Here is a 16,966-nt window from a genome sequence, read left to right as displayed (position 1 = left end):
GTCTCCAGATGTTATGAATATCAATCTCTCAAACTTTGACCATTTTGTTAGAACGTGGATTTCATTGGCTTTGGTCATATAGCTTGGTAGAAACTAAAGATTTAACTCAAGACATCATGATAATATGCAAGCGAAAGGAAAAAAAGAATTCGGTTAAATGTCAGAACTTGGGATTTGTGGTTTCCGATATAATATACTTTATATTTATTTATATAAACCAACCCGAACGAAATCTTTTATATTATTACTACCTTTCTATTAACCACTGAACTAGAAAGCGCAATAACCATAAAAGCTACTGAAATTCTCAATAAAAGTGGAATTTTCAGGCGAGTAAGGAAATTTACTTATTACGAAAAGCCTTAATGTTTCGTTAATTAAAATACAGCGCTTTTACTCGAAAAAGGTAATAATTTCCTACATCTAAAAAGAAAATATATTCTACTGTTTCTGAATCAAGAAAAATGCGGTGAATTAACGCAATTTAAAGTGAAATAATTATAGAAAAAAGAAACACTTTAAGCGAAAAGGATTACTGCGTTTGCAAATATTTTTTCTGCATTTCCTTCATATGTAAAAAGATAACAGAAGTTCATCAGAAGTATAATAAAGTTACATTATCAAACGGTAAATTAAATTTGACTACATGATCATGTCAACTGGAAAGTACAATAAGGAGACACAGTCAGGACAACTATTTGATCAATATCCTAAAGAGATGTTCTGCTGTTAGTAAAAGTATTAATAAAAGGCAACACGATGATTTCAACACAATCATGTTTAAGAAAGAAGATAAAATGAAATTAATGCAAAACAAAATATAAGAATTTTGGAATAGTTGCGAGACTAATTTCAAATACCATAATTTTAATGATATTAATGACCTGGTTTCTAAGTACTTACATAGTACTGAAACACACTTCTTAGTGACTCTTTAAAGATTTGCTGAATGTGATGAAAACTTATAAGTAAATTTCACGTTCCCTTGATATAAATAAATTTCACATGTTTTTAGGCATAATCTTAAAAAGCAGATAAGAAGTTATTTTAGATGAATATTAAAATTCGGATAAGATTTAAGACAGTGAGTGTTTTTGATATAGAAGCTAAAGTGTGAAATGCTTTTAGACATAATAATAAAACTCAAAAAAAAGAAGTTAAAGCATATATATGGGATCTTGCCAAGAACGGCTCAAAAACCAGTTAGTTTGTAGTACACGGAATGAAAGATAATCAGAACGAAATAAGAAATACTTTCTTTGATTTAGTAAATAATTGCTGCAAGAAAGCTTTTAAAGAAGAACTTATACTCGAAAAAAAATGAAATAAAAGAACTTGTTATGATATGTTTTTCGCACATTAAAATATTCTGACAGGATGTGAAGAACTTTATGTAACTTAATTAGCAAGGAGAAAATAGAAAGAATAGAAAGTTAGCATTTCTACCTGCTATAGTCACGGGAAAAAATATTAAAACAGTGTTGTTGAAGAAATGGGGAATAATGTAAAAGAATTGCAAGAAATGTGTATAATGACATCAGATCATGAAAGTTTTATTAACTGATTATGGAGAAATTTTCTTTGCTTTATTCAACACCTCAAACTGTCAGTTTTTTCCTTCCCCAATGCGTGCTTCCAGGGTGTAAATGGTAACGTTTCTTGCTAGCAGTGGGAAGATCTGCAGTTCGAATCTCGGCCAGGACATCGCTGATTTTCCGTGTTTCCTGCTTCTAAAAGTCTGATAGCGTCTATAAGTAGCGTCCGACTGTGAAAAAAGGAGCTGGATTATAATTCGTCATCACCTGGATTTGGCGACTGATTTTAGTTCCTCAACAATCGTCCTTTGGAAGAGAATATTCCAAAGGGCGATTGTTAAAGAACTTTCATCTACACCACTATATACCGTAATGTCGTCATTGCTAGTAATCGGAATATCCCGGGTTCGATTCCCGGCCAGGCATCGATGATTTTTCATGTTTCCATCTTCGGAAAGCTCTACAAAGTATGCAAGGACTAACTGTTTTATCAGAATGGTTTTGTAGAAAACCATTTTATTAAAAAAAGTGAGTCGTACTGACATCGCGTAACTCCCCAAATGGTCAAAAAGCCCGAGTGGATAGGTTTACTAAAGATTGTTAGTTCGATAAGAATTGAGATCTCAGCAAAACGACTAGCTCTATCTCTCTCTCAGCAAAAGAATTGAGATCTAGCAAAAGGACTCTCTATGGGTGTTTCGTGTATTTCTCTGTATGTAAGGTAAATTAGAGTCAGTTTTCATTGAAAAGTCCTCCACGGAGGCATTCCTTAGGAGTGACTTAGGCAAAAGGTGCTCAATAAACCAAAGACTGTACAAGTAAGAAGTTTAATTCTCATGCAGTATTAGCTCAAGTTTCGGTTTTAAATTTGTCAATATTGATAGCATATTAAACTGAAATACATTAAGCTAAAGAAAACCTTAATACATTAAAAATGTTAATAGAGAAGGATGGACCACGATTAAAGATAACTGTTACGGAAAAGGTTATCCTTTGAATCTTTAATTAATCCAGAAATCTGGACAAAATTTTAGAATCTCGCATTTGCTAAATTTGAATTTGGGGTGCAATATGTAGAAGTGTAGAGACATTACGTATTTTTTGTGAGAAGGTAAAATGAAAAATTAGCAACACCTTCGCCGGGAATCGAACCGCAGACCTCTCAATTACGCGCTAAGTGTGTAGACCACCACACCATGAAGGCATGCCAAGAAGGCAGGAGAAATACCTTATATAAGAACTAATTTTTCTTGTGAATTGCTGAATACTGTGAACTGCATTAAGATCATATGTCATAGTATCATATGATACTGTGAACTGCATGAAGATGATATATGCATCAGTATATGATAGGATTGTTAACAGAAATGCATCCAGAATTCCCGAGTGATTGCACGTTGTTTGCAGAAAATGAAATTTTTAAACTACTATTATTAGGTATCTAATATTAAAGATTCTTTATATTAAATATTACCTTTCCATCTTTTATATAATCACATTAAATACATTAATATGAATGTATTGAAGATGTTTAAAGGATCGAATAGCTCAAATTCGGTAGACTAAAAACAGCCCTCGCGTACTGGCCATTTGCAGCTAAATAAGCAAGTGATAACAGAAAAATGCAGTCTCACATATCTAAAATATGCATAATTTCATGTTAAAATATTCTATTTTAACGATAAAAAAAGTTCCATTATTGTTCGAGGAATTCCGAAATGAAGCTTTGCAAATGCAGATTTCTCACCTGTTTGTATATACAGAAATTCCCTGCCTCGCTATGCTTGTGATCAATAGTTATATCGTTTTCATTTGTCATGTAAGCTGCACTAAGTTATAACTCATTCATCATTATCTGGTACAGAATGCTGAAATATACCTGCCGCTGTTGAAACCTCCGCGAGTAATATAGAGTGAAGACAGTTTGCCTCGTCTGTAAGTGATTTAGCTTCAGTCTAAAATATTTATATATTAAATCAACAATGCTTTAAGGACATTTAGTTAGAGCAAGGGTAATTATTTAAGTCTGATACTGTCATCTTATTTAATCGTGTCATTTTATTGAAGCAAAATGGAATGAGTAAACAATGGTCACAATAAGACCAATTCCTTCAAAAATACTTTTCTTACTCACCTATGAATATTACTTGGTCAAAGCAGTTTTTCAAATTCAGAGAAAGAAAATTTTGGTAATAGAATTTCATATCTTATCAAAATGGCAGTAAAAGCCAAAGTGATGAGCTAGAACTCGATTCGCCAGACTAAAGAAAATGTAGATGCCTTAAGTATTCAAGTCATGTTAAATATGAAAACTTGAGATAGGAAATAAAGAAGTTACAACAGAAAGAAACTTAATTGTCTCATAAGTGAGTACAATAAGCAGAAAAACTTATTTAGCAGCATTGCTTTGCAACATCTTAAAACATTTTAATCTGAGATTACTTATAAACAGAGATATTAGTATATATGAAAATACAATTTAAAAAATTTAAAAAACAGACACAGTAATTTAATGAATATATATTTCTATTACAAGTACAAATTAAAGTGTACAAATTATTGCATAAAATGTTTGTTTTAATACAATAATTATTTTATGTCCAATCTTAGTAACCTCTAAAAAATGAAAGCTCTCCCATAGTTGAATAAATCACACTAAGATAATCAAAAGCATCGTAGCCGTGGAGTTCATTAATTAAGATCATTAAAATGCATAGATACATTAAACACAACTTTAAATATCAGTATATTAAGTTCTAAATTTATACCTATTTAAGGTCCCGTATATACCGTTTTTATAAATCTTAAACTGAAGTGAAAATACGAATTTTGCTCCCATTCTGCAGTTAGTTTAATCATTCGTATAGACTGCATCCAGATACAAAAAATATAGAATCCAAAGTAGAGCGCTTATTGATAATTTTATTACATATTTTATTAAAGCTGGCTCTGGAAAACCTCAAGATAAAGATCAATTATTTATCTGAAGAAGTTGTTCTAATCGAATCCAAAGCAGCCATCCAGGCTGTAGTTATAAATTATGACACAGATACCCAGATTATATTAGAAATAAGACAAACTTTCAACGTTCTTTATAAACACAACAAAAAGTATAGTTTTTCAATGGATCCCTTCACATGTAGGTATCGACGTTAACGAAAAGGCAGACTCACTAGCCAAGAGAGGAACACTTGAGCCACAAGACAGCAAACCACTTCCTCCAGTCTCACTTAAAAGGCATATTTTTGGAAAATTAATGGATACTCATAAATCTGACCAGGCAGCAAAATCAACAGGCAAAATCCTGGGCTAACATTCAAGACATATGGAAAGTGTTTTGTCAAAAACCCCGTAAAAAGGCTATTGCAAACTTCAGACTGAAAACAGGCCAAGATTACATGGCACATCATCTAAATAAATTGGCATCCTTCCAACTATTGTATGCCCAATTTGCAATTCGGGCATCATGAATACAGAGCATCTTCTTATATGTCCAGAACTAGACAAAGAGTCTCAGAAACGTGGTGAGATAAGTAAACTATACCGGAATAACAGAAATTTTCATGAACTTCTTGTAAAGACTACATCTCTTATGTTCCTTTCCTTGTTGTTTAAATTTTTTAATTTTTACTTTTGTTTCCATGTTCATTTATTCTGATTCTTACTTTAAATGTTCTTTTTTTTATCACATATCATTGTTCTTGTGTGATACTTGAGCTGTTTTGTATGTTTCGATTAATCTTTCCAATAAAGCCATATGTAACAACATATTTTATGAAAGGGCATATTATGATTTTCATTTACGCTGATGCTTAACTGTACAAAATGCACAAAAATTATATATCGCTAGTTGTTCAGTATTTATGTATTTATATGCATGGATATATTAACCTTCTCTAAACAGATACCTATGTCAAATTTTGTCAATATGTAACAATGCTTGCAGACAGACTTGGGTTGTGCATAATAAATTATTCAGTAACAGGCTATCAGTTACTGTCTCGTCACGTATGATTACAATATTAGAACAATTGAATTCTTTGTTTAGTATAGACATTCTTTTAAACATTAACTATGAATTTAATAATTTAAATTACAAATTAATTTCCTTTTCTGTGATAATATATTATTAGATGCGAAAACCTGATAGAGTTAAAGATGATATTATTAAGTCAGTAAGAGGAGTTAAGCTAAAATAACTTATTACAGACGTTTGTTGTTGTGATGAACCATGCAATCTTATAAAAAAGAGATTTTCCTCCAACTTCAGAGTGAATTTTAATGCTAAGGCATCATTACTAGTTTAAAGAAATGTTTCAAATAAAAAAACAAGGATTTACAACGAGTCCTTTGATGTAGTTTGGGCTAAATCATTTGTGGACTGTTGTCGTGGAAGAGATTCGAAAGTTTCTTTTATATGTTATTTTCTCCCTCCTTTCTACATGCGTTCGGGGTGTAAAGGTAGCACCCTCAGCGCGTATTCGAGAGGTCCAGGTTCGAGTCCCGGCGAGGACACTGTACATTTCTTTCATTTTCTGATTTAAAAATATTTCACATGACTCTACAGTGGCACCTTTTAAAAAAAGGGGAGTATGTAAGGTATTTTTTCTCTCCTTTTTAGATGCGTTCGTGGTGTAACGGTAACACACTCGACGCATATTCCAGAGGTCCAGGTTCGAGTTCCGGTGAGGGCATTGCTCATTTTTCTCCATCTCCTGCTTCAAAATAACCTAATTACTCTACAATTCAACTAAAACGTTTAATAAGTAAATGAAAATTATTATCCCAGCTTTTTAAATATTTCAAGAAGTAAGTAAATAAGAATTTGTTTTCCTACTCCAAATTTTCTGAATTTTGCTAAATAACTTACGTCACGTTGATTTTATAATACTTAAAACTGTAATGAAGTTGAATAATAAGGAGCAAAAAACAGCAAAAACAGCTGCTTTAGGCAGGCTAGAATTTAATTGGAAACTAAAACACGCCAGGATCGATGCTTAGAAAAAATAAAAGTAAAAATCAGTTTAACAACTTAAAAATTATAGAAGGGACAGTTTTTAGGGAAACGTGACAATATTTCTAGCTGAAAGATAAAAGTAAAATTAAACAAGCTTAATGTTTATAAATTTGTACTATTGTATTGTAATTACTTCTGTGTTCAATGTATAGATATCTGAACTTTTACCAACATAAATAAGGTCGAATAAAAATTATTTTCTTTTCTTACTGATGCAGCACAATTAAATGAACAGCATTTTGAGCATTTACGTCTAAAATATCATATAACGTGCTGAATTATTTAATGCACAAAACATCTGCACTTCTGCTCTTACAGTAAAAGCTTCAAAGTAAATTAATAGTTTAAAAAGTGTACATTACTAGCATTACGAAAAGTGTGTGACATCTGTCGGAACTTGTTTAAAAAATTCATCAAACAGAATGTAAAATTAGTAGAAATGTGTTAGGCTGATGGCAAAGTTATGAATTCAGTAGAAATGCGTTTTTTTTTCCTTTTACGATCTAAGAAGAAATTGAATGTAGTTTTATGATATCATGACTTCCCTAACTTTTTTCTCCATTAGAAGTCGATTTAGTTACCCCCCAGTGACAGAGTTTAGAGTCTTATACCCAGTTGAAATAAAATTCTTTAGAAAAAAGGAATTAAATTAGTAGCTTCAGTAAAATAAATGAGGTCTTTCCCTCAACTTAAAAGGAAACAAATGCATATTTCTTCCTATTAGTACGATATCGGTTTGTTTATTCACGAAGAAATTTAAAAATAAAATAATTTAACAGATTATTACTCAGAATATTTGTCTTCAGGTCGAGCCTTTAGAGGCAATTCTTTGCAAGCTGACAGTTGTTTGCTTGATAACAAAATAGTTGCGAAGATTTAATATTATCCTATTTAATTAAGTGATTAATTTTCAATAAAGTTTTCTCTTGATTAATTATCTTTTATTTTCAAAGATTTGCTTATTTATTATTATTATTATATTATTTCATTGTTACATTATAACCGATTAAATAAAACATTTAAAATCTTTTCATTATTTAAGCCGAAGGAGCATAAAGAACATTATCAGATTTGAAAAGCAGTGCATCAAAAATGAATTCCATCTAATCTAATTGAGGACTGTGGGTATTTTATTTCCTTTCACCTGAGATACGGTTAAATAAGTTACCCAAGCCAGTAACATTTTCCATTTTCTTACTTTAAAGATAATATCTATTTGTTGTAAAAATGAAGTTCTTTCTCATAACTGGAAAATAAAGATAAGACGAGATTGATGAATTTCTAGCATAATATCTCTCTTTGGAATCTTCGTCTGATGTGTATATAAATGATATTTTTCATTGATTTTCTATAAAATATCTTCATACGTTGATTATATACAGCTGTAGTTCAATAACGTTTTAGATTTATTGCATTGGCTCGGCACCTAGAATTACATTTTAGATAATTTGAGAGAAATTTAACTTTGTATGAAAATAATCAAGAATTATTGCCACTTATAAAAAGAATTTGCACCGATAGTGCCGATGATAACTGACATTTACTGATCAAATAAAATTCTCTAATTACAAACATTGATAATAATTGTAAAATATCATTTTGCATTTTTAGTACTGTGATAATAATATTAAGCCTCAAAATTAATTTTATTAAGCCTCTAAATTAATAATATTAAACCCCTAAAAATGCATCAATGATATTTATGGCATTAAATGAGAAATACTGAAAATTAAATCTCCAATTAAGTTAAAAGTGAATTATATAATTGTGGTAATTTTACGCCGAAGTGTTTAACGGTAGTATTTTAATTTTAATTGTCAAATAAAATTATTCAATACGATTTGAAATGATTCGAAAATTAGGGTAAAACGGCAAAGTTGGTTTAAAAAATACTTCACTGCCTCTTCATCTCAAGAACACTTTCCGACAGAGAGTCTGCAACTATCTTTTGTTATAGAAACGAGCCCTAACGCGAATTTCGTAGGAATATCTTGGAGAAATGCTTTTAAATTTGCAACCTTAGAGTATTTAATGATGGTTTGGCCATACACATTTTTCAAGTTTTGCTATAAATAAAATATGCTTGGTAACATCGCTTTGTCCTTTCCGAGCCTCACATTCGTCAAAAACAAAATAACTGTTAAACAACTTTCATCTTACTCACCCCTACTTGAAATGTAATGGGCATGTTATTATTACTAACCGCCTCCAGTTACACATACCGACGATACTAGGTCTTGTGACAGGCAAACAATATCTATTATTTTTTACTATTGTCATAAAAAAGTGTTTTCTTTACTCTTCATGGTAACGACTTGACAAAAACAAGATGTCGGAAGAGAATTGGAGACAGTTTTTTTTTTTCCCTAGGAATGATAACTAAAGTAGTAGAGTTCTTACCCAGACATAAATATGCTGGTTGGCCATGGATATTTTTATGTGCCTTTATTTTTTAAGTGTATTTGAGAAACGGATGTTAAAAAGTGTTTAGAATGGATGCATCCTCGGAAGAACAAGAGACGAAAACTTTGAAAGAGTAATTAATATAAATCTAATACATATCCTAAGTTGCGCTTTCGAAACATGAAAAACGCAAGTGGAATTTCGTCAATCGGCTCAGTAGAACATGAGATATAGAACTGTCCATTTTCCACAGCGTCCGGTATTATCCGCATGTCCCGATATCCGAGATAAATCTCGGATCATATTATCCACTGATGCTACCAAATACTATATCCTGAAACATTTTTTCCATGTCCGTATATTAAGTCCTTAAACACCACGCATATTTTGATCCTTATGAAGTGACGTTATCAAATAACCACACTGAATGAAAAAAAAAAAAAAAAACTTTTGTGAACATCTGCAAGCAATGAAATTGTTCAGGAAATGACAAAGTTTGTTGGTAATTCGTCTACAGTGGCTAATGGGTTTGACAGCTCAGTTCTTTTATCATGGAGTTGTTTCCAAGCAATCAAAGCTTTCCGTAGGCTTTAATTTAGCGAACGTAGATCCTAAGACCTGATGTGATAATAAAGTTGCAACATTTCTGGTTTAAGATTTATTGACAGTTATCTTTATGTTGATGTCTTCCCTTTACTGCATGCTTCGTCAAGTTACTGGCTCAAACCAGTAATTTATGTAAACCGTACCACAATAGATTAAAACTAAAAGTAATCTTAACAGAAAACGCAATAGAACTTTCCCATTGTACTGTCGCTTACTGTGAAGAGCCTTCTACGAAGCAGAATGTTAGCACGTCCGACGTTAGCCTAGAGGTTGGTTAAGTGTTAAAAAGCTAGTTGGATTTTTCGTCCACAACAAGGTTGTAACTCTGCATAAGTTTCGGTAATCGTAATCCCTTCAATAACTTAACAGCTAGTTGGTGTAGCTGACAGTCGACAAGAAATCACTTTATTTATTTTGTTACTACTTTTTAATTCTATTATCTCAAGTTGTGGGCAATGAAGTTCCGTGTTAAATTTTTTTGAGATTTCAGATTGTACTTTAGTTATTCAAATATGATAACTACACGAGGGTTGTATGCCTAAGGCGAGGGATGCCTTCATAAAGGACTTTATAAGGAAAAGTGACTGGTATTCACAATACATATGATAAAAGCCACAAAATCCATCCATACAGCTAACCCGTTCATCTGGCTTTGAGCTAGATCGAGCTACCAGTATTCAGCGACTTTAATTACTCAAACACTGGTGGGACTTATGTGTTTTAAAGTAAGTATTAATCGAGGGGATGCTCTATAGTAGCCAACTATTAGAGTTAACTTCTTAAGAATAGGTATCAGGTTTGATAACAAGCAATTTCTTTCGGTTCGAAGTTATAATGTATCATAAGTGAATTTATGGAAAATGGGAAATACCCATATCTCGAAAAATATTATTTCCATATTTATTGATTGCTGCAGCAAAACCGACTAAAAATCTATTAAAAATTTCACCTTCATCAATAACATACTTCAAGAAATATCAGAGTTGAATATCTAAACTTAGATCTCAAAGAAATTAAGATTTTTACAGTCATCTTTAAAACACACTATTAAAAAGAACGTTGACTAGTTGCAAGCCTTGAAACTTTTGCAGAGAGTTCAATTTATCTATGTAAGTAATTTAAAACTCTTTGTTATTTCGTATATGAAACGCCCTTTGCTAAAGTATAAACGTGAAATTTATGTAATTTCATAAGCCTAAATTTTCAAATTTATTTAACTATTTATAAGGTATTTTTTCCCTCTTTCCAGCATGCCTTCCTGGTGTAACGGTAGCACACTCGAGAGCTCCAGGTCCGAGTCCCGGGGATGGAATTGCACATTTTTCACGTCTCCTGCTTCAAAATAAACCTAATGACTCTAGAGTGGCCTCCATCCAGCAGCGGCCGAACGGTAAAGTAGCTGAAAATTGGTAGTTCGTTCCGAGGTTCGAATACTTCGAATGGGCTGGCTGCATCAGCCGTTTACTTACTACTTTGCCGTTTTTTTAAACCAACTTTTCGTGGTTTTGCCCATATGTAACGTGCATACTAGCCAATTTCCCTTAGAAAATCCTCCATGAAAGCATCCCTCCCCTTAAACAGATAGCCCCAGTGTGCTTTGCTATAATTAAGTAAACCAAACCAAACGTACAGTGGCCCCGAACTAAAAGGTTCTGGTCAATAATTTGGTACCACCAGGGTTTGGCGATTGGATCCTTTCAATCCCCAGTCGCCCTTTAAAAAGGAGAGTATATAAGGAATTTTCTTTCTCCTTCCGGCATGCCTTCGTGGTGCACTCGGCGCGTGTTCAAGAGGTCCACGTTCGAGTCCCCGCGAGGACACTGCACATTTTTAACGTCTCCTGCTTCAAAATAAACCTAAGAACTCTACATATTAACTAGCTATTACTATTAATTTAATTTTACTACGGAAGACTCGATGTAAATCTGATACGGTTGAAATCTGCAATACTTCTTACATTTATTGGTTTATCTTTTCATATTTAAATCCATATCTTAAGCGATGAAAGAAGCTTACTCTTATTTACAGATTTATGCATGTAAATTTTCTTGCGATCTTAATGTGTGTTTTTCAAATAGAATTATGTAACCTAAGAATTTCCTTCAATTTCTAGGATTTTTAGTTCATTAAGGATAGAATCTAAAATATAGAGATCAGTGAAGAATTTTAGCTCTAGTAACTAATTTTTGAAAACCCTAAAACATTCTGCGTTTTATTTTTTATCCACTTCTCTTACAGAGAATAAAATAGCAGAATATTTTTCTTGGTCATTACAGTTACTATCTCGTCTCATTTATATTTAATGTAACAACAGCTAAAAGTTATACAAAAGACTTAAAAATCCATTTACTACCCACTTGTGGAAAATTCTCAAGATGCATATTTAACATTCCTGTCAGCTACATCTCATATACCTGAAAGTCATGATTAATCTATGAGAACCAAATATGAAGAAACGCACATGGAATACTTCAGAAACGTTTTTCCCTAATGAGTTTAGCCCACCAGCGGCCGAGCGGTAAAGTCGCTGAACACTGGTAGTTCGGTCCGAGGTTCGAATCCCGCGAACGGGCTGGCTGCATGGGTGTTTTCGTGGTTTTCCCCATGTGTAACGTGTATACGAGCCAGTTTCCCTTAGAAAGTCCTCCACGAAAGGCATCCCTCCCCTTAGGCAGATAGCCCTAGTGTGCTTTGCCATAATTAAATACACACACACACACACACCCTAATGAGTTTTCAGGAGCTGCTTCTAATTGCTCAGGAGTATTCGAATTTTTATTTAAAATGATTAATTTTTAAAAGTTGTATTTTTATAAGTTTCTTTTCGCATGTAAGGGATAATAAATCAACGACAAAGAATATTCTAATTATTATGTACAAGGTGTTTTGTGTTTTAATCACAATAATATTAATAAGTACTATTTAATTCTGGAGACTTCAGGAATAATTATAAATGAGATAAAAAACGAGAGCCTTTTTATATTAATTTCAGTAAACAGAGGAGATATTTAAAATACCTAATAGATAAAAATAATTAAGTAATTTTGATGAAAAACAAAATACCTAAAGTGAAAAAGAAAGATTTCTTAAAGTTTAATTAAAAGTTTCTGCCGCCATTATTCTGTAGGATTAATTTAGCAATTATCGGTGTTAAATTTGGGAGCATTTTAAGCTGTTAACTTCCCCTGTTTCAGGAAACTGTGGGGTAATTAAGGAAATACAACCTATTGTTCAAAGGAAAATGGACTGAGTTCTATATTAACAAATCGAAAGGAATTGGATTCCTAACAGAATTTTTTTATTTAATGAATCCTCTGAATACAGGAGATAAGTCGCCGAGAGATTTTGCGATAGTATCCTAACAGATGCACTTTCTTTATTTGTTTAATCGAATATGGCAAAACATAACACGGCTATCTGCTTAAATGGATTTTTGTCTTACTGAAGGGCTTTCTAACGAAAACCGTCTGGTATTCACATTACACAGAACAGTCAACAATACTCAACTTTCTTAACTACTCTGCAGTTGGTGAATCCATAAAAGACACCTAGTAAACTGAAAATGTGCACTGCAAGTTCAAATTAGCTTCAGCTTTCCCAAGTGCAATCTCCTGTCAGTTTTACCATATGGAAGTCGCCTAACTGCATTCACAATTCAAAGAATTTTAAGTACGGCAGATTTGCTTATTGTAATTGTTATATAAGGTATTTCTCCCGCCTTCTTATCATGCCTTCGTGGTGTAGTGGTCAGCACCCTCGGCGCTTATACGAGAGTTCCGTGGTTCGAGTCCCGGCGAGGGCATTGCTCATTTTTCACGTCTCCAGCTTTCAAAATACCTAATGTCTCTACAGCGGCGCCCGAACTAAAAAGGGTGGTGGATAATAACTCTCCATCACCAGGATGTGGCGATCGGGTCTTCTAATCCCCAGTCGCCCTGGGGAGTATATAAGGTATTTCTCTCTCCTTCTTAGCATGCCTCCGTGGTGTAGTGGTCAACACACTTGGCGCATATTCGAGAGAGAGGTCCGTGGTCGAGTCCTGGCGAGGGCATTGGTCATTTTTCATCTCTCCTGCTTTCAAAAAAAATCTAATGACTCTACAGTTATATAGAGGTTTCGAAGGCGCAGTTTTAAGTTCAATGAAGTTTATCAAATTGATAATTTTGCGTCATTTAATAATAGTTGAAAGAAGAGTTAACAGTCTAGCGCATAAAAAGAAAACTTCAGACTGACAAGAGTTTTGCTGCTACTCAGTCCAGTTTTGCCTGCGCTAAGATTCTTATATTTTTCATAGATTGCGTACTGTGACTATCTTTTGAAACACACAATCTCTACTTCGTTCTTATCAGAAGCATGAAAAGCATGTCTTGATAACACCATCTCTTTTCTCCAAATCAAATATTTTAACCTCTAAAGTAACATATACTGTGGTCACGAAAGTCATTACCCGGCATTTATTTTCATGAATATTGATTCTAGGCTTATACTTCTAATTACAAAAATGTTTTAAAAGACTTAAATATTCACGTTCTCGTAATTTTAAATTTAAAAAAAAATCAATTTTATATAAAACATGGAAATTAACTATTTACGTGTTCCTCCTGTCCTTATATTCAGGAAACGTTTTTACTCGTTTTAAAAAATTAAATGCAAGAGGATTGACATCCGAATGACAAAAAATGACCGAGATGTTTGATAGTTAAAATCGGGAACTAAATTCAGTAGCCGTACACAAGAGGAAGAGTGAAATGTTTGCATTTCTACGTAATTGAAGATAAAATATAATTTAAAAAGAAGTCTTTGATATTAAAAGAGTATATGACGAGCATTTCTTTACAGATTATTGTGAAAAATATTGATCAAAATAATTGTTTCTAAAATGGAGATCTTATTCACAGAACCTTGTAAAATTTGTGTGCTAGAAAACACTGCCAGGTTCCCGTATTGACAGGTAGCCAACTCGTGAAGTTATTTGCATTAATAAAAAATAGAAAATATATGTATTTAAAAAAAGTTTACGATTGCCAGATTTTATAATTTTCAATTTCTTAATACTTGTGCGAAAATTCTTTTGGCATATCAAATGTAACAAAATTATAAATAAAGAAATAGTAAATCACAAAAGAAAATTATTGCATGAGATTTACGGGAAGAAAAAATCAACTTCGAATTATTCTAGTTTACTTATTAACCGACCCTTCAATTGAAGTTCAAAATGACATCCCATATCGCAAAGTTTTAAATTAAATATGGTGGTCAATTTTTGCCGTACGGGAGCCTAACTTTATGTTTTGTATGTCTTATAACTAGTATAAAGGTATTTTTGAAATATACGTACCGGAGGAACGTGTAAAGTATTAGATTTTGTATTTGATATAAAATTAACTTTTTTGATTGAAAACTACAAAAGCATGAATTTTTTCGACACTTAAAACATTTTTTAATTAGAAGTATATGTGTACTGACAAGGGTTGCGAAAATAAAGGCCCGATAAGATTTTTGTGGGCACAGTTTAACATTACAACTTCTAAAACAAAGTGATAGCACTAACCGCGATACTTTAGTACAGTTCGGACTAGTTTCTGAGAAACTGTAATCTGCATGAAATTTTCAATTATGCATTATTTGTCCTAAAGTCTCATGTCTTTATTTGTGTATTTTTATTATACACCACGTCCTAAGTTTTACTGCTCGATGAGGATAATATACCATTCGCGCATTATGTTGCTGTATTGCTTTGGATATTCTAAAAGGTATGAATCTGATAAAAAAATTTTATATTTGAATTTTTACTTAATTCGTTGAGACAGAAGAAAACATTGTAACCGTAATCTGAAATTATGAAGAGAAGTTCTAAACTGTTGTTGACATAAAATCTGCAGACTATTGCTGATCTTGCAATAGAAATTTTAAAACTTTGCTAAGTTTCTTCTGTTTTGATGGAAACAGACATTAGATTAATTATAAACATACTTCATTTAGATTAATTACATCATTGTTCAGAGCAGAAAACTCAAACTACGAGTTCTTGGAAACAATCTGGAAGAGACATCGTAAGTTCTCACGATGCTGTAAGTAATAAATTAAGAAATCTGAACTAAAGGAAAGACTTTCAAGCTTCATGCTGAGTTTCAGTGACTATGGTGATTATGTAATAACTATGACAAAAGCTCTTGCTCATACGAGTTTAAGATGACCTGGGGCTATGAATAAATAGAAATCATCTGTAGTAAATTTACCAAAACTCTAACAAAAAAAAAAGTATCCCCTCTTCTTTGTCTCTAAGGGATTACTCTACTTACAATTTATACAATTGTTACAGTATGCATTTCAGTTGCACAAAAGTCAAAATAAACATGCGTAGTTAATTGTACTTTTCTAATTTGCTCTACTACTGAGATTAAAAATTTCCGAATTTTTGTAAGATCTTCCATCCTCGCTAATATTCGGATTTTCTTTAAACTTAATCTAATACAGTTTACATTAACGAACTTCTGCTGTAATAACCTAAGTTTAAAATGTGCTTCTTAATAGCCTTCATTAACATTAAACTGGACTTTAAAAAATTCCTTATTTAGTTTAGTAAATTTTATTTTTTCACGTGCAGAGACTGATTGCAATTCAGGCCCTACATTCCTACTGCAATTTTTCAGTAATCTGTTTCCCCTGGTGAAAACATAGAAAGTAACCACTAGGTTAAATTTTGTTAATTGATCAAGGCAAAGCAACTCGAGGGCTAATAAGCCTAAGGGAGGGATGCCTTCTTAGAGGATATTTAAGGGAACTGGCCCGTAACATAAAGAAAACTATGAAAACTCATGCATCCAAAAAGTCCGTTCGCCAAGATTCAAACCCAGGTCAAAATACCAATGTCTAGCGCTGTTTATTGTTTAAGCATTAGCAGCCCTTGATAGGATGCTGTGCCTCAAGCCTGCGGTTAACTTTTCTAGGCTTTCTCATACATATAAGTTGCAGTAAATAGGAAGCTATCCCACACAATAAATTGTATGACGTAGAACAGGAAGTTAAAAAATTGTCTATAAAGGTAGGTCGTTCGAAATCCTAATAAAAGGAACATGTTTCGTACTTCAAGTTAGTTCATTGTAAGTTAAAAATTCTGAAGTTCTGAATTACCTCCACGTAAAAATTCAAACTATTAATTAAATATAACGTAACAAGCCATATTTGAGAATATTAAAATTTATTTGTAGTAAGTTAAAAGATTAATTCATGCCTGTAATAAAATTTATGCTTTCACAGTTAGAGCAAATTTTTATAAACTTTAAATAAGGTAACCCTAATAGAAAAGCACTTTTCTCAAATAAATACAAAAGAGAAAAACATCGGGCATTAAGCTAAGGTAAAAACACATAAAAACAAATTACTTATTTTACAAAATTATTAG

General features: G+C 32.4%; 1 protein-coding gene and 1 long non-coding RNA gene across 3 annotated transcripts in view; one reads left to right on the top strand and one right to left on the bottom strand.

The window, feature by feature from the left end:
• The window catches only part of LOC118200088 (glutamate receptor ionotropic, kainate 2-like), a 173,463-nt gene that overhangs the window by 130,305 nt on the left and 26,192 nt on the right, over positions 1 to 16,966 (bottom strand). The gene's annotated exons all lie outside the window — the stretch shown is intronic.
• LOC146992963 (uncharacterized) overlaps positions 1 to 16,966 on the top strand; it is a 64,416-nt gene that overhangs the window by 43,053 nt on the left and 4,397 nt on the right. Inside the window, exon 2 of the long non-coding RNA XR_015039065.1 lies at positions 10,811 to 10,951. This is a non-coding gene — a long non-coding RNA (uncharacterized LOC146992963). The remainder of the gene's footprint in view (positions 1 to 10,810; positions 10,952 to 16,966) is intronic.

This window comes from Stegodyphus dumicola, chromosome X2 (assembly GCF_044657685.1).
Source record: "Stegodyphus dumicola isolate Sdum_Otavi_A_Nest chromosome X2, ASM4465768v1".
NCBI classification, from domain to species: domain Eukaryota; kingdom Metazoa; phylum Arthropoda; class Arachnida; order Araneae; family Eresidae; genus Stegodyphus; species Stegodyphus dumicola.
Note: the sequence above shows the minus strand (reverse complement) of the source record. Positions and strands in the feature narration are given on the sequence as shown.